This window comes from Rhinolophus ferrumequinum, chromosome 10 (assembly GCF_004115265.2).
Source record: "Rhinolophus ferrumequinum isolate MPI-CBG mRhiFer1 chromosome 10, mRhiFer1_v1.p, whole genome shotgun sequence".
Classification (NCBI taxonomy): Eukaryota; Metazoa; Chordata; class Mammalia; order Chiroptera; family Rhinolophidae; genus Rhinolophus; species Rhinolophus ferrumequinum.
In genome coordinates this window covers 81,492,078-81,509,238 of record NC_046293.1, presented here as the reverse complement: position 1 = coordinate 81,509,238, position 17,161 = coordinate 81,492,078, and the positions used below count along the sequence as shown (strand labels likewise).

Here is a 17,161-nt window from a genome sequence, read left to right as displayed (position 1 = left end):
GGATAAAGAGGATTGGCTATTCCCCAAAGGGCCCTCAGAAGATAGGGACTGCATCCCTTAGATTCACCGTGGTAAAGAGCCTGAGACTTGCAGGCTCTGAAACCCAGTTCATCTACACTCTTAATAATCGATTTTTGGGCGTCAGGCTCGTGTTATCAAAGCTCATGGTGGTAAGAATCAGAATGTCAGTTTATTAATGTACAGGGGCAAAAACTGCCTTGGGAAACAGACTCAGGTTCTGGCTAGCACATTCTCTTTCCCATAGACTTGCCACATGGAAAACCACATTATAATTAGAAGGTTGCTTGGTGAGTATGTAGGCAGAGCAAATGGTATAATATGTTTGGAATGTGTGATGGAGTCAGGCTTTTCTTAACCTCTCAAAGACCAGTTACCTCATCTGGCAATCGGGGGTAATAAATAGTACCTTGTTCATAGGGTGTTGGATTAGGTACAGTGAGTGACCGGAGTAGAGTGTACTGTACGTTGCTTAGCATAGTACCTGGCAGAGGTTCCCTCGTCTGAACCCTTACAACTACTATCAGTGTTCCAGTTCTTCACAGTTAGGATGCAAATACTTCTGGAACCTCACGGTCGCTTGGAATACTCTCTCCTAAATACTGCGTGAAGGAGAAAGGCCAGATTGTTGGTCTGTTTGTTCTGTCCTTTGCCTCTGCTTTCATGGTTGACAAGCCCACTTCTGACTGTTAAATGCTTTTTTTCTTCCATTAAGTTAAATTGACTCATTCAGTCTAGCTGACGTCAGATCTTGAGTCCTGGGTTCCATTTGGATCTTTTTAGGATGCTTATTTTGGATATTCTGTTCAATCAGTTATAATTATAGTAGTAGGTTGAACCATATGAAATTGCTGATATTATTCTGGTTTTCATCTACAAGAATGGCAGTGCCATATGGCTTAATCTAATATTCTGATTTTAAAATCTAATTCCTCTCACATGGTCCCAACATTTTCTGTTAGTGAGAGGCTAAGTCTGTTGGCGAGTTCTGAAGCCTTTCCTTTAAACACAAAGGCTGCGACATTATACTTCCTCATGATCAGGTTTTGAGAAGATGCTTCTCTTGTACATGTGCCTGTCTTTTGTGTAATACGTCATTTTTCCTCTTCTCTTTACATTTAGTCTTTTATTTGCTCAAACCAGCATTGAACATATGAATGATTATTTGTACTTTCTTGGTTGATAGTTTACATGGTGCATTTTTTGAAGTTATTAATATTATTAAACCAGTGTTTGCTGCTTAGTATACTCATACATTTTGCATATGATATTCTAGATCATAGGCATTCACTTTAAAATGTTGACAGTTTTGGTGAGGATATTGTAGGTCAGTACCAGATTTGGAAAATTCTTCCATTGCACTACAGTTTCATTGTAATGTTGACAGGTCAAATCAGGACGCCTAACAATTAAAGAGAAATACTTCAATTTTAATTTGTGCCAATAACACCCAAGGAATTTAGGAAAGAAGAAAATCTGTAGGGTACTCTGACATATTAGCTCATTTTCCTCCTTTTTTTCTGGCTCTTGTCCACTTATGGTATGTGAATTCTGTGTGGTTATAATACCCTGTTTCCCCAAAAATAAGACCTAGCCGGACAATCAGCTCTAATGTGTCTTTTGGAGCAAAAATGAATTATTTTACTCTAAGACCGGGTCTTATATAATATAATATGATATAATATAATATAATACCCGGTCTTATATTAATTTTTGCTCCAAAAGACACACTAGAGGTGATTGTCTGGCTAGGTCTTATTTTTGGGGAAACACGGTGTGTGTGTGTGTGTGTGTGTGTGTGTGTGTGTGTGTGTATATATATATATCTCATTGGTTAGATACTCGTATATTTCTTTGTTTTTACCCGGAAAGTTGTGTCACAGAGAGTTTTGCAGGTTGGTGTTTAGTTTTCTTCATCATTATTTGTAAGTCTCTAAGAATCTTCAACAGTTAATCATCTAATTTTAATTGTGGGAAAAAAACCTTTTTCTCCTTCTGGGGTGTCATTCTGCTGTTCTTTTTAAAGTAGATCAATCTAGTTTATAGATCATTAAAATTCTGGATGTGTGGTATAGCCCTTTTGCTTTTTAATTCTTAAATACTATTAGATGCCATATATAAGGATGTCATATTCAAATATTGAATTAAAGTCTTTGTTTATTTAAAAAATATGTATTGTCTACCATATGTATTAGGCTAACTTAAGTATTATATATGCTGAATATGATAATATTGGAAACTAATTAAAAATATTACTGCTAGTTACAACAGTTAAATAGTTCCAGCTTATTGAGTGCTGACTGTTACGTGTCAGGCTGTAAGACATTGGGGCGATTTTAAGATACTTCATGTATTAATTTATTTAAACCTCTCGAAAATTACGAGGTAGGTGGTATTAGCCATGTTTTACAAATGAGGAAGCTGAAACACTACAAGGTCACTCAGCTAGTACAGGAAAGTGCTGGAATGAAATCTAAGAAGTTACGGACCTGTCATCATCGTAGTTATGATTCGGTGCTGAGCCAGGCATCCTCTCGTGTGCTGAGAGAATCTCTGCTTCTTTGGAATTGACGGTCTCTCTTGCTGGCACCGGAGGTGGGCCTTAGGGAAGGACCACTGCGCTTTCAGTGTGTTGCCCCATGTTCTCCAGTTCACTTCAGATTCCCGTCTTAAGTAGTTTCTGTGGGCAAAGGGAAATACAGACATGAGCCCTCAGAGTTTACAGTGTAATCAGGAAGAGAGCTATGTACACAAATAATGTGCTAGTGACTCGAACAGACTACAGAAGCAGAGGGAAATAGACTGGTGCCATGTCATGGGGTCAGAGTACAGGAGGGGGCTTTTCAGCCGTTCCTTTAAGGAGAACGTAGTAGGAAGGCAAAGGGAATATAGGCCAGCTTTCACTGGAGAAAATAACACTCGGAGGAGACTTACTGAAACTTACCCAGAGAAAAGGGAGGTGGGAGTCTGAGAAAATAGTGAAACAAACGGATGAGAGGAGGGATGCTGATTAGGTGCTTACACCCAGGGAGGCTGTCTTCTACCGCAGGCCTCGCACCTGCTCCCGTGTGAGCCTCTGGTCACATTCCTCGGGCCGGCATTGGGCTTTCTGCAGTTGCTACAAAAGGAAACTGCACATGTCCTGACCTTCTCAAAAGATGATGCAAGTCTCTCCTTAGTTTTGTAAGGTGATTTAAATCATCTGTATTTAAAAATTAGCAGAATTAAATCAAGAGCTTTTGAAAACTGCATGTTTTCTTCCCTTCAGTACTGTAGTAACCTGAAGTTTTATTTATTTATTTTTTTTATGTGTGTGCCTATTTATTTTCTTTCAATTTTCTGTTAGGGGAGTTTGAGGATCTTAAATGCATGAAGCTTTCACAATTTAAACTTTACTCTCACCCATTTTTGCTCTATCGGACAGTTGACCAATCCGTTAGCCTCTGTAAGAGCTATACAAGGAACACAGATTGTGGGTTCTGCCGTCAGGAAGTTTACATTGCATTTGAGGAGAGGAGACAAACTTCCGAAACCTAGTAGAGGTAGAAATAGATACTATGGTTTTATCATGATACCAGCATTTTCCTGTTTTCCCTCCTTGTTCTCCGCTGTATGTCAAACTAGCAGTCACACTTTGTTTTCAGCCCCTGCCCACCCGGTCTTTGTTTAGGTGTATTCTACACAGTGAAGCCTTTCTCGAAGCCACATGCCCATTTGACACTTTGTCCTTTGTGTGTTCACCAAATCTTTGGTGATGCTCTCTACAATATTTAATTGTATTTGCTTGTATGCTTGTCTTTCTCCCTCATTTAGGCCATAAACTCCTTGAAGAAATAGCCTTAGATGCAGGGCTTACTCAGATATGTTCAAGGTCGATACCTACGAGCTGCAGAGAAGAACGACAGGTTTGGGAGGGACAATGAGAAGTTCAGTATTGAGTTTGATGTGCCGCAAGATATTCTAATGATATCTCTTAACAGGTGAAAACATGGGCCTGGAGCTTGATCAAAGCCTTAAGATGTAGGTCACAATGTGGTATGAGCTGCTAAGAGAGAGAGAGACAGAGAGAGAGAAAGAGATTGTAGGGAAGAGAGAGGTCTGTGGATGGATCCCTGTGTGATAACGTCATTTAGGGTGTGGAAAGATTTAAAAAGCCAAGGAATGTGGGCTGAGGCCTGTTGGTTAGAGACCTATGAGAACTGAGTAAGTCATCCAGTGGATAAGAGGGAAGGATACTGGCCGACGACACACAAGTATATAGGAGGATGAGAACTGAGAAGCCTGAGTTTGTTGATGAGCACAGACAACTCAGGAGTGTGCGGATGGATCCAGTTTGCAAGGGGTCAAGGTGAGAGTGGATGGTCAGGAAGGATAGACGGTCACTGAAGATAGAGGCCAAGTCAGGACGCCTAACAATTAAAGAGAAACACTTCCATTTTACTTTGTGCAAGTAACACCCAAGGCATTTAGGAAAGGAGAAAATCTGTAAGAGATTTTTACCACACCTTATTAAGAGGTATTGTAAAAGGAAGGGAAAACGGATAACTTGTTTGGTAAATGCAGGAGAGGCTTGTTTGGCTGTGGGGGATGGGGGAGAAGAGGGAACAGTCTTTTATCAGGTAGAATGTATCTGAATATTGCTTAAACTAAGTGAAGGAACCAGTAGGAAGTCGTGGTAGAATCAGCTTATAATGAATGGCAATCAAGGAAATAAGGTCCTGAGGTAGACTTGAGTAGCCTGAGAAGAGACGCGAGTAATTTAAGAAAGTTGGAATAGAAAGGCACGAGTAAGTTAGGGATGTGTTAGTGGATCGTATGTGACTGAGAAAAATAAGTTTCTAATAGCACTAAGAACTCAGTTTTAAAAATTGTAATCAGCATTGCTCAGCCAGATGGTATGTCTATTCCGCGGTAGGCGATTAGCCAGATGGGTAGAGTAGGAGGTTAAAAGAGCAAGTGAGACGTAAGAGCCAGACTGGAGTTGCTGGCCATTGGGAAGTTAGCTTTTTTTAGGGAGGCAAGTATGATGGGAAAGGGGTCTTGATTGCCTTTGAACCTGGAGGTCGGAATGTATGCACAAGATTCTGTATACGTGGAGAGAAATAAAGGGAGAATAGGTGTACCAGAGAGGCAATCTTGAAAATAGAACAATTACAAGTGATGACTTTTAATGTGCGGCCCTGCCCTTGAATAGCAGTTACGCAGTACAAACCAGAGTCCTGGAATGAAGGTCAGGAGCTGTGTGAAACCAGAGCGTGTGAAGGATCGTCAGCATGATGGGATGGAGTGGTTACAGTTCAACACATCCCCTCATGTCCATATTGTTGACACTTTGGCGAGTTAACTATAAATCAAATTCTTGCCTCAACATCCTCTTGAAAATACAGGTTACCTTATGTTCAGCCACATTCTTTGAATGTGTCGTCAAAGCGAGTATTGATTTACTGGGCTGTTCCTTTAGTAACCCTGTGCTTAACAGCTAGAAATTGTAAGACAATTGACTATCAACATGTATAAATAAAGAAAAAAGAGATAGAGAAGTGAAAAATGGGGCCTGCCGGGTGACTCAGGTGGTTGGAGAGCTGTGTCCCTAACGCCCAGGTCGCCAGTTCGATTCCCACATGGGCCAGTGAGCTGCGCCCTCTACAGCTAAGATTGTGAACAACGGCTCTCCCTGGAGCTGGGCTGGGGTGAGCTGCTGTGAGGGACCCACACACTGCCGTGACCGACTGCCGCGGGGGCGGGGCGGCGGGTGGGGAGCGCAAGGCTCAGGATACCTGCATGGGCCAGGGAGCTGTGTCCTACACATCTAGACTGAGAAAGCACGGCTTGAACCGGAGTGGGAGTGAAGGGGGGGTGGGTGGAAGAAAGGGGAGAGAGAAAAAAAAAGAAGTGGAAAATGTCCTCTACCTTTAGTTCTGTATTCGGTTGTTTAAATATTGGAATAAATGCTCCTTGAAATCTAGAGGTTTTAATTAAGAAAACAGAAAGCTCATGTTAAATATACAGAGTTATGCCTCCCTGAATATTGCCAACTTTCTTTTGTGAGCTTGTTCAGTGACATAGTGAACATCCTGTTTCCTTAAGCGTTTAAGTGTAGGTTCTCGTGAACTGACAGGATAGAGGCTCTGAAGAACTGAGTGGGCTGATAGAGCAGCTGGTGTGACATTCAAGCGTTCATACTGCCTCGTAGCTCCTGAACAGAAGGGACACACACACACACACTTAATTTAGAAATTTCTTCTTTGACTATAGCTGACATTCTAAAAACCAGTGAGACTATAAAATGATAGAACATTTCGTTCTTATATTTAACTGGAGATATAATATGTTCTTATATTTGGTGGTATGCTGCACAGGATAATATACAATTAAATTTATTTTTGAGCTTTTAAAAAGGCTTATCTTTTAATAGGAAACTATTATTATTAGGATAAAAATTCCAAAAATGCCTCAATAGAATAATACAATAGGAGAAAAACAAAGGGTAGTTTATTGGGGGGGGAGAGCGGGAGAAGGTAGGTATCTAAATTATAGTTTTCTGTTACATTTGTTAAAATGTAATACTTTCCGGTGTTTAAAATTGTTTTACATATGTTTGAAATGTAGCAGTATGGGTCTCTACATTTCTTACTTTAAATGAAGGAAATTATTTGCAGTATTTGTATAATACAAGGGTTTAAGTAGAAAAATATCAGTGTATTTGGTGTTAAATATCAAAACAATGTAAAGTAACAGCTCACAGAGTATTTTTAGAATGTGATCTGCTTTCAGTTATTCATGCAAATTAGGAACCGCATAATAGCCATGAGTGATTTGCTTATATTGTTGTCAGGAAATTTTGGATTAAGGTGATAATCCAAGTTTGTTCCCTAGTCCAAGTTCAGGGCACACTTTATCTACAGTAGTGGTTCTCCATGCCGGTGGTATCAGCATCACCACCACCAGAGAGTTTGTTAGAAATGTGAATTTGTGTGCCCTGCCTACCCCTGGTCTACTAAACTGCAACTACAGGGTTGGGGTACAGCGGTCTGTGTTTTGAGGAACCCTGCAGGTAATTCTGATGCGCACGGGAGTTGGAGAACCACTGATCTGCAGTATGTAGAATTCGTACATAAATGATTTTAATAATCCAATATGTACCCGAGCATTTTAAAATTTATCCTGGTTGTAGTAAATTAGGAAGGATTGTGTTTTTTACTGTGTAAGTACAACTTGGCAAAATTTGGACAACCTTTCAAGAGATGCAGCTATCAGTGTTTGAAATAAGATGATTCTAACAGACTTGACCATAAAGCAAAAATGTCTGTAGTGCCCTTTAAGATATCTCTGTTTGGGATCCTTCACATTAAAATTTTATCACATACTCTGCTTAATTAAGTACTTTGTTGACATAAATAATCTGTGCTGGAAATGACAGTCATCAGAAGCAAGAGTAATTGTCTTCTAACCCCAGGGAGGGGCATGAATCACCAATTTATAGAACCTATTCTGCTTTGGGCTAACATTTCTTTATAAACTAAAGACTGGGGAATAGGAGCTGTGTGTGGGGTTAGGGTAAGGAAACCGGGTGGTTTTAGTCACACTTTCACTGAACCAGACTGCTATAGTGCGGTTTCATCATTTTAATTGAATTGTGAAATTCTGAAATATGAGAGAATCAAAAAAAATAAACCTTGTAAAGGCACATGCAAATAAATTGTTACTATTATCTATAAACTGGTCTCATGCTCGCTGACTAAAACAGATGAAAACAATTATGGTCAGGATTACAGTGCCACCCAACCCCTCCCCACTGACTCCCTCGACAATTATTCAAGACGAACAAGCAGTGGAAAATGAGAACAAGCAGCCAGAGATGGCAGTGTGCTGGGAACAAGAGTCAAGCATCAGAGAAATTAAGGCGACAGAACATGTCAAGAGTGGGGGAGTGGTTAGCACAGCAAAGGTTGCCAGTAGGTCAGATAAGAGGAACTAAGTGTGTCCATTTAGCTTTAGGAATAAGAGGGGTCAGCGGTCAGCCTGAGGACTGCTTTCAGTGCAGCACGCCAGGAGAAGCTAAGTTGCAATGGGTTGATCTATGAGTTGGAGATCAAGTAGTGATAGCAAATTTCAGGGAGCATGATAGCTATCTTAACTGGGTAAGATTTTTATTTCTTTATTATGTAGATCTAATTGTTCACTTTATTATGATATTGATTTGGTATCATTTTATTTTAGCATGGGTAAGCCTTAGCAAATTATTTCTCAAGTAAATGTATCATTTGTTCCAGGCTTTATGAGTTATTGAAACTCAGCATTACTACTTTGCAGAGCCTCAAGGATCTAGGACCCTGGTTAAAAACCATTGCAAAGTAGCAGTCACTGTATAATTCGTTTGAAAATCTGAAATACCTTTTAACATCTCTTGTCTAATAGAATTTAAAGGAAAGTTAAGATTATAGATCTTGTATACCAGGGTGGTTTGAAAACTGCTTGAATGCCCTGTCTTGCTCTTAACTCACTACACACCTTGCATAGTATTTTAAACATAGGATTATGAGATTTGGTTTTGCTCTGCTCTTTGGGTTGTCATTGTTTACTACTGTAAACCTATCTTTCAAATTGATTTTTAGCTTAAGTTTCAAACAGAAACATTTCTACTCAATAAACATTGAATACCTAGCATATTCCAGACAGGGTTAGGGGTTAAAAATAAATGGCACGATGCTGCCTTGAGATCACAGTTCATTGGAGAAGACAGGTAAACACATCATTGCAGCTGTGTGATAAAAGCTATACAGTAGAACAAATTAGTGTCTCCACTATTCTGCTTGTTTCCCACCCTGAGAGACTTGCTGAAGTGGTCATGCTGAATTTATTACTGGCAGCAGCTGTGAGTTTGCCCTTCAAAGTATTGTACTTAGCCTCTAGAAGAGTCTAGTAGATGATAAAAGTAACTTACTGAAGGGAGTGGGACTAAGTTTATTCAACACAAACAGACACAGCAGTGGTATTCATTCATTCTTGGAGACTAATAAATCAGGCATTGTAGACAGTGCTTATTTTTCTGCTTTATCAGTTCTATGAAAATGAAATCCTGTTTGGTGAATTTAATCTTGTTTATATGTATCATTTTTTGCTCACCTGATATAAATTACGTTTCTAAAAAAGCTTTAGTCTTTACGCTCTTTTACGTGGTGTGTGTTTTCTTTAAGCCACTTAAAAAGTGAAAATGTGACTTCAAAGTAATATTAAAATCGGTTCTTAGAGTGTTTTAATGAAGTAATTTGAATATAACAAAACTTTGTAAAAGAAAGTTCCTACCATTCATCATCTTGAGGAATCTCCTTTTTGATATACATAGTATTCAACCATCTGCTTTCTGCCATTAGAGTCAGCTGTCACACGCAAGTACTTTTATATTTAGTAATTTATAGTAAGTTTTTATTATTTATTAAATAATTATTGGAAGATTTGAAAATTTTAGGGTGTGAATCCAGATATAAGGTTTGTTATTGTTTTTTTTCCTTTTGTTTTCTGCAGAAAGTGACTATATAAGAAGGTGGGATGATCATAGTACCTCTTCCTAAGATACAGAGATCAAAGATGTATAAGGCATGGTTTTTGGCTTTAAATAAATTTTCAATATAATGGGCCCAAATCTAGGCTTAGTTATTTAGTAGTTATACTGTCCAGCCCCTGCAAGGGGCATTTAAGGTTGCCCCTTGTTTCAGGTTGTCCACACTGACCGATGGTCACTGCTAGCATCCAGTCGGGCCAGCAGGCTGGCTTTCTTAATTTATGAGATAGTCAATAAACTGCCAATAGCAGCCACAGTGAAACAGCTACAAGGCTAATCTACAAAGGAAGCTTAATTAATTTTGATGTTAAAAGAAAAAACCCAGAAACTAGGAAAATGGAGATTTCTAACGTGTTCCTTTTTGGAACACGTTAGAAATCATCAAGAACGATTTTTTTAGCTTTTGGTTCTTCCAGTGGTGTGTCTGACAGCTAAGCTGCTGGTATCCATTTGCAGTCCAATGCCAGGTTTCCCTGTGGTAGCCTCCTTAAAGCTATACATTGTTAGGATTTTTCCCATGACTTAAATGGTAGTCTTTTGCTCTTCTTTTTAATGATTTTGTGAGTATTTAGTGTTTGCTTCCTTTTCTTTTATTGTAAGCATCTTTATTCTTTTGGGGAGCAGATGATTATGAGTGTTTGGTTTCAATGGCTGTAAAATGAGCAGTTGGATTTGCATCCCTTTCAACTGTTAAATTCTCTAATTCTTTCTTTTGTGACTTTTTTTAACAGAATAATGGCTCTTTAAAATTTGTTTATGGTTAGTATTTTATTTTGATTTAAAAACTTATAAACAATTATTCTCTTATTAAATGAATGAAAATAAACTGTCTTTAGAGGATTTTTTTCCCAAAACCCAGATCCATAGTTTCTTTTTCTATAGAATCAATGGTAGGTTAAGAACCTTTGTAAATACGAATTTTTATTTTTTAAATTTTACTGAGACATGTAATGGAGCTAGCAAGTAGAAATTTGACTTAACACTTAAATTATTTCATTGTATCAGTTGAAAATGCACGACATTTAATTGAGCTGTTTCAAGTGTAGATGCCATTAAAGAACTGCTTGAATTTTCTTGGGAAAGAATATATGAAATCAAAAGTAACTTCGTATACTGACATAGTTACAAAATCTGTAAACATTAAAAAAATTGAAGAGTAAAATTTAGGTCTACAACTTTTTATGTTTTGAAATTTCATTCTGAATTGGGAGTGATTTGAAAAAAGTCAAGATTACTTGGGAATCTTTAGTTGACTCAAAGGACATTTTAAGAGATGAATGATAGTTTAAATGAAAGGATTGGTTTCTAACAAGTTAAATTACTTTTTTTTTAATTGTATTGGGGAATATTGGGCAACAGGGTCCATCAGCTCAAGTCATTGTCCTTCAGTCTAGCTGTGGAGGGCGCAGCTCAGCTCCAAGTCCAGTTGCCGTTTTCAATCTTAAATTGCAGGGGGCACAGCCCACCATCCCATGCGGGAATTGAACCAGCAACCTTGTTGCTGAGAGCTCTGCTCTAACCAACTTAGCCCCAATTTAGCCATCTGGCCACCCCTCCGGCAGCTCAGCCGCCGCGCTCGTTGTCTTCAGTCTAGTTATGGAGGGCACACCTCACTGGCCCATGTGGGAATCAAACCAGCAACCCTGTTGTTCAGAGCTTGTGCTCTAACCAACTGAGCCATCTGGCCACCCTGTAAGTTAAATTACTTTTGTAACCAGTTTGTTTAAATTTAGGGTTGAAATTAATCAAACAACTTTTCTTAGCTTGTGACCACAATTAGCAGATCTTCCAATTAGATGGTATATTTCAACACTATATACAAGAGAGTAACTTTTCCTGTCTGGGTTATGCTGTCTCTGAAGTAATCTTGCCTAAAATGGATCTTGATTTTTAAAACCTAAACAGGATCAATGGAGAATGGGGTGCTAAACAGGAAGTCAGTGTTGTACATGTATAAAGCATGTTTACTGCATTAGCACCAACGGTGTTACCTTTTAAAATAGGAATGGAATTTTAAAGATTAAAATTGTCACAAAAAAGGCACATGGGCTGTCTTCAGGTATCGAGGCTTCTCCATGCATTCTCTTTGTTTTGTGTCTTGCTTGATCGACTCCAGAGGTATGGTGTTCTAACTGACTGAGGGACCCTGAATTAGGGTTCTCCAGAGAAACAGAACAAATAGGAAAAATACGTATATTGGTTATAGGACTTGGCTCAAGCAGTTTTGGAGATTGAGAAGCCCCATGATCTGCTGTCTGTACACTAGAGACTCAGGAAAGCCGGCAGTTTTGTGCAGGCCAAGTCTGAAGGCCTGAGAACCAGGGAAGCCAACGGCGGGATTCCCAGTCTGCAGGCAGGAGATGGATGTCTCAGCTCAACTCTTCAGGCGGAGAGTGGGTGTGAATTCCACCCCTTTCTTCACTTTTTGCTTTGTTCAGGCCCTCAATGGATTGGATGATGCCCACCCACACTGGCACACTTATTCAAATGCTCATCTCATACAGAAACAGCCTCACAGGCGCACCCTGAAATCGTGTTTAGCCAGATACCTGGGCAGCCCATAATCCAGCTAAGGTGACATAAAATTAACTGTTACTCATTCCAATTTGGGATAACTTTTTACTGTTAGGCGTTACTTACCCAAAATCTACCTGTGTAACTGTCTGTCATTCTAGTTGTGCCCTCTAGGACTCCACAGAATATATATAGTCACTTTTGTAAACTGTAAAATTTTAAGATAGCTATCATGAGTCAGTCCTCCCCTCACTGAATTCCTTTCAGTTCTTCAGTGGACTGGTTTCCTGAGTCTTCCAACATTTCTTTATTATATTGTTTTACACTATACTTCATGGTAATTCAGACCTGACCGATGCAAAATTTAGTAGGCCTGTTCCCTGTAATACAAATAAAAGTTGGTGTCTCTTCTTCATTCATTAGCATTTTGATATATTCAGTCATGTGCTTTACCTGCATAGCAGAGCTTCATTTATATTAGACATCATCAAGATTCTCTTTTCCTCTAGGTTTAGAAATATTTCTGTAAACATTCCTCATCTGAAATGGCTTGGTCCTGAGAGAGGGGTTAAAAATAGCTAACATATATTTACCACTTATGTGCTAGGCTAAGTTCAAATTGTTTTACGTATATTAACACGTTTAACGAGGTGTGTATTTACTGTTATTGTGTCTGTATTTTACAGATGATCCTGTAACATTATAGGTGTGTTTGTCGGAGGCAAAGTACTCTAGGTCTGTTATCTCCCATTGTTAGATGTTACTCTTGTTATTTGCTGCCTGAGAAGGCTGGGGGCAGGGGGAGGCAAGCACTTATATCCGTGCTAGTTAGCATCGAGGAAATGCATACTGAGCTTTGAGTCAACTGAACCTTTGTCTTTGATTATATGCCGTTGCATTTTTTATATGTCATTTTTCTACAGTTATGTTTTGGAATTACATGGAGACACCATACTTAGTGCCAATTAAATTTAGCCTCTCATTGCCACCTGTCTTTCTAGATCCCAACTGTGTTTTCTGACATACTTGCTCATTTACTTAGCTTCAAGTGATCTACAGATTCGAGGACTAAAACGTCTGTGTTTTCAAGTCACTAACAAGTTTAGAACAGTCAGGAATTAGGAGCCCAGTGATGCAGTAAAAACCACCTTCCAGGTTGTTCGTCTTGTTCTAATATACTTAGTTATATTAGCATATATTTTTTATCCTGCCTGCAGGAATCTCATGTTACCATATAATATTAATCATTTTTAGAGTTCTATATTCCATCCTGTGGTTTACTTAACTACTCTCCTAAATTTTAGTTTTTCTAATAAGTGATGTTCTTGTTATTACCATTCTTGAGTCTAGATAACGTTCACAGAACCGCTCCGTGATCTGTAAGTCAAGTGACCTTGTGAAAGAAGGAATTGAAATTGTATTATTAATAAAGCTGTCTCTTTATTGATGGGATCTCACAGTCACCCCTTTGCTTTCTTCTGGGGCCTTGCTCACTCACAGTAAAGCTTATGTGTCCGTTGGAATCCGCCTTGTACTTCTTTTTGAAGACTATAACGTTTTGCCCAACTCTAGTCTTAAACCACCTGTTTTTCCCATAATCCTTCAAAACTACCAACAGTAGTTTGATCAGAGATGTCATCAAGGGATTCTGGGATAAGTTACGTAGGCCAAGAGGACTACGTAGAGTAGTGATGTGTTTTCTTTAAAATCTGTCTCTTTTGGGGTCTCAGCTTCCACTTAACAACATTTTTTCTTAAGCTTTTCAAATGGACGATCAACATCTTTTACAGAACAAAGAGAAGCAAAACAAGATGTTCTCCTTTCTGTTGTATCTCAATCCCAAATGGTATGTCTCTTTCTGATTGTCGTGTTGTAGCTAACAAGTGAAACCCAAACTTTCTTGTTGTCCTTAGCAGTTTCGTCAATCTCCCAGTTAGGTGAATGGAAGAGTGAAGGGTAGGCAGAGAGAAAAATAGTGCCAGAGGTTGTAGATGATCTAGAAATAGACAACAGCCGGATACATAATTTGTGGGTTGTTGGTCACTTTTGGAAAGTGGCTCATGTGCATTTGGAGCTTTTGCCTGGCCTTCCCTTTCTTTCAACAAACTGGGGAACTGAACATGGTTGGTAACCACAGACTTGTCAAGCCCTGTGGGTTGCAAAGCGATAGAAAACCCAACTGCAAAAAAGGACTGTATCGACAAATTACTGAAAAGATCGGGTAGGGCAGTCGGAAGGCGCTGGCTGACCAGGGGGCTCAAGTGATCCCACACTGACAGGCACATTTCCTCCCTGTCATCCCCGCTTCCGCCTTCCTTCTCGCCCTCCCTGTTAGAGACTTCTGCGGACGTTTTCCGCACCTCCGATTCAAGCTCAGTAAGAAGAAACAAGTCTCTGCTCCAGAGTCACAGCAGAAGCCCCATTGCCAGCTGTTGGCTCTCCCATCACATCCACATTTCTGGGCCAGTCGTCATCATGGCTGGGGGTGTCTGAATATGGGGGTGGTCTGCACCGAGAATGGGGAAGGGCAGATCCCCTAAACAAGAAGTGGGGCTATTACTGGAAAATGGGGGAAAGGATGCTGAGGTGGCAAATAACAAATATGTACTTACCATGTCTCTTGAATTCTGATTTTATTATAAATGGGTACATTTGGTGTTATTTGACTTTTTTTTTTTTTGACCGATGAAAACTTCCATTTCAACCTAATAAATGTGAGGATTTAAAGGGGAGACAGTATAGTGGAAGGAGCGTGGCTTTTGAGTCAACAAATAGATTCAAATCCTAGCTCTATTATGTGTCCTTACTGTTGAGAAATTTAAAGGCACCCAAAAAATAGCACCCTTTTCTTCTGCTTGAATTCTATCTAGAAAAAGACCAAGATTGCACATAGGAATAAAAATATTAGTTTTATTACTGACAGAAGCTGAAATGAAGGAGGTTTTTGTGTGTGGAACAACAACGACGTTCTAATACTGAACCCAGAGCTGAACACTTACTCACCTCCACCCCAGGCACTTTGAACAATAGGATTTTTAATCTGGGATCTGCCCCCTAATAACTCAGACAAGAATGCACGAGTCCTGCAGACATCTGGCTCCCAAAAGAAAGCTGAGGTGAACAAGTTACGTATGTCTAGCTGTTCTGGGAAAATCTCTTTTGTTAGGAAGCTCATTTCACCTCAGTGATGTTTGGTGGGACAGGAGGCCGGAAGTTCTTGAGGAAAACTCCTCTTTGTAATCAGAGGAATGATGACACATATGCCCCCAACACACAGATTTACAAATCTTAATTATTTTATCTGTAAATAAATAATGATTTATTTTAGGGCTGGTGTCATGTTCTGATGCCAACAGATTCTGGGTGTGAAAACTCAGGGAGATTATCAAATAACTACTCTCTCCAGTTTTTGAAGTTTATAATAATTGATGTGTGAGTAGGAGGAAACCCACTTTGCCTAGGAGATGAATAAAATTGGTAATAATTGGGAAAGCATAGGATTTGTGAAGTGGGAGAAAGCAGGCAATGAAAGTGTCTTGCAGAATCCATAGCTATCACATCTTTGTAAATTGAGCGCAAGACAGGCGGAATTTTTCACCACCAACGGTCCTCAACCAGCTGGTCTGATTTCAAAATGTTCAGCCATTTCCCCTGTCTAGTGGTTCTCAGTGTGCTTCCTGGACTGATTAGCGTCCGTATCATCTGGGAGAATTTGTTAGAAAAGCAAATTGTGGCATCCACCCTACTCCTACTAAAACTCAAACTCTGGAGGTGGGGCCCAGCGTTCTGTATTTTAAAAAGCTCTCGAGGTGATTTTGATGGGTATTGAGCTATGAGAACTACATAGCATGACTCGCAGACATCCCCGTAACAGTTTCATAGCTGAAGATTAATTGCACTTGCCAGTAATCTTTTCTAGTTCCTAATCATGAAGCAGTTTATTTATTAAACATGGGGCATGGTATTTGGGGAGGGAGAGAGTTGAATAGGTTAAAATAAGCCTGAATGCCAAACAGGCATGAGCAATGGAACTGTATTTTCATCCTGTAGATTTAGATACAGTGGCATGATGCTTATTTAAAAAAACTAAATGTAGCAGCAAAGTGCAGAATGGATGGATGTAGTAGATATCGGAATGAGAGAGAACGTGGAGGGGTGGGGTAGGGGTTATAATTTGTGTCGGGGGACTTGAAGATCAGGAAGAGAAGGGTTATAATAGAAGAGGCTTTTCAGAGGAAGGGTTAACCCAACTCTGACTGACTAATGCTGGGGAGATGGAGTCAAAGATGATTTTAAAGCAAACCCGAGTCGGTGATGAGGATAATGGTGGTTGGGGGAGGGAGCGCTCTAATTTGGGAATGAAGTGAATCCATTGTTGGGCCTGTATTAACTTTGAGGTGATTGTTTAAAGGACATAGATGGAGAAAGAGTTGAGAGCTCATCTCTCAGTAGTTTAGAATAAGAGGAGCATTGAAAATATTTTGGGGCGGCCGGTTGGCTCAGTGGTTGGAGTGCAGTGCTCATAACACCAAGGTCGCTGGTTCGATTCCCACATGGGCCAGTGAGCTGTGTCCCCCACAACTAGATTAAAAACAACATGGAGTTGACATGGAGCTGATGGGTCCTGGAGAAACAAACTGTTCCCCAATATTTTCCAATAAAAATTTTTTTAAAAAAGCGCGTTTTGAAGAAAATCAAAGTAATGCACTCATTCTTTCCTTAAATGCTTACTGAATGAGTCCCACGTGCCTGGCACAGTTCTAGGTTCTCGGGATAGCATCAAGGACAAAGCTGTGCCCTGCCTTCAGGACTCATGCTGGAGATGGAGGGAGGACAACAAAATCAAGAAATGAACAAGATAATTTCAGATGAGAAATTAAGGGCCAGAAAAGAAAAGAGAGTAACAGTGAAGAGTCATTAAGGAGTAGAGAATTTCTTTAGATAGCTGGTCACATGAGGTAGTGACATGTGCCTCAAATCATGGAAGATAGTTTTAGGAAGCCCAGAAGAGGGTGGTGTTACAGAGTAGCCTAGGAGAATGGCAGGGAAGCGTGGTAGAGGGCTTGG

At 39.7% G+C, this 17,161-nt stretch overlaps 1 protein-coding gene across 6 annotated transcripts in view; it reads left to right on the top strand.

The window, feature by feature from the left end:
• The window catches only part of ATP2B1 (ATPase plasma membrane Ca2+ transporting 1), a 119,214-nt gene that overhangs the window by 35,520 nt on the left and 66,533 nt on the right, over positions 1-17,161 (top strand). The gene's annotated exons all lie outside the window — the stretch shown is intronic.